Here is a 468-nt window from a genome sequence, read left to right on the forward strand (position 1 = left end):
GCATACGTGATATCTCCTTATGAACTTGTACAACTTTAGAGGGTTAAGCCTGCAAGGATGTTACAAAGTCAGAACAGCATCTCCTCTGATTACATCATCTACAATTAGATTATTAATACCCAGTATATTTCAGCAGATCACCCCATGCAAGAGTAATAACTCTTTCGATTTTCTTCTGGAAGATAACTGAATAACTTTACCAATATTGGACAACTTTTCTGCAAGGATGTTACAAAGTCAGAACAGCATCTCCTCTGATTACATCATCTACAATTAGATTATTAATACCCAGTATATTTCAGCAGATCACCCCATGCAAGAGTAATAACTCTTTCGATTTTCTTCTGGAAGATAACTGAATAACTTTACCAATATTGGACAACTTTTGCATTGTGCAATCTTATTTCAGGAACGTCCAATGCAGAATTCCCTGACATTGGTTCTTCCCAGTGTGTCGTAGTCAATAAC

The sequence above is a fragment of the Chiloscyllium plagiosum genome, chromosome 8 (genome assembly GCF_004010195.1).
Source record: "Chiloscyllium plagiosum isolate BGI_BamShark_2017 chromosome 8, ASM401019v2, whole genome shotgun sequence".
Classification (NCBI taxonomy): Eukaryota; Metazoa; Chordata; class Chondrichthyes; order Orectolobiformes; family Hemiscylliidae; genus Chiloscyllium; species Chiloscyllium plagiosum.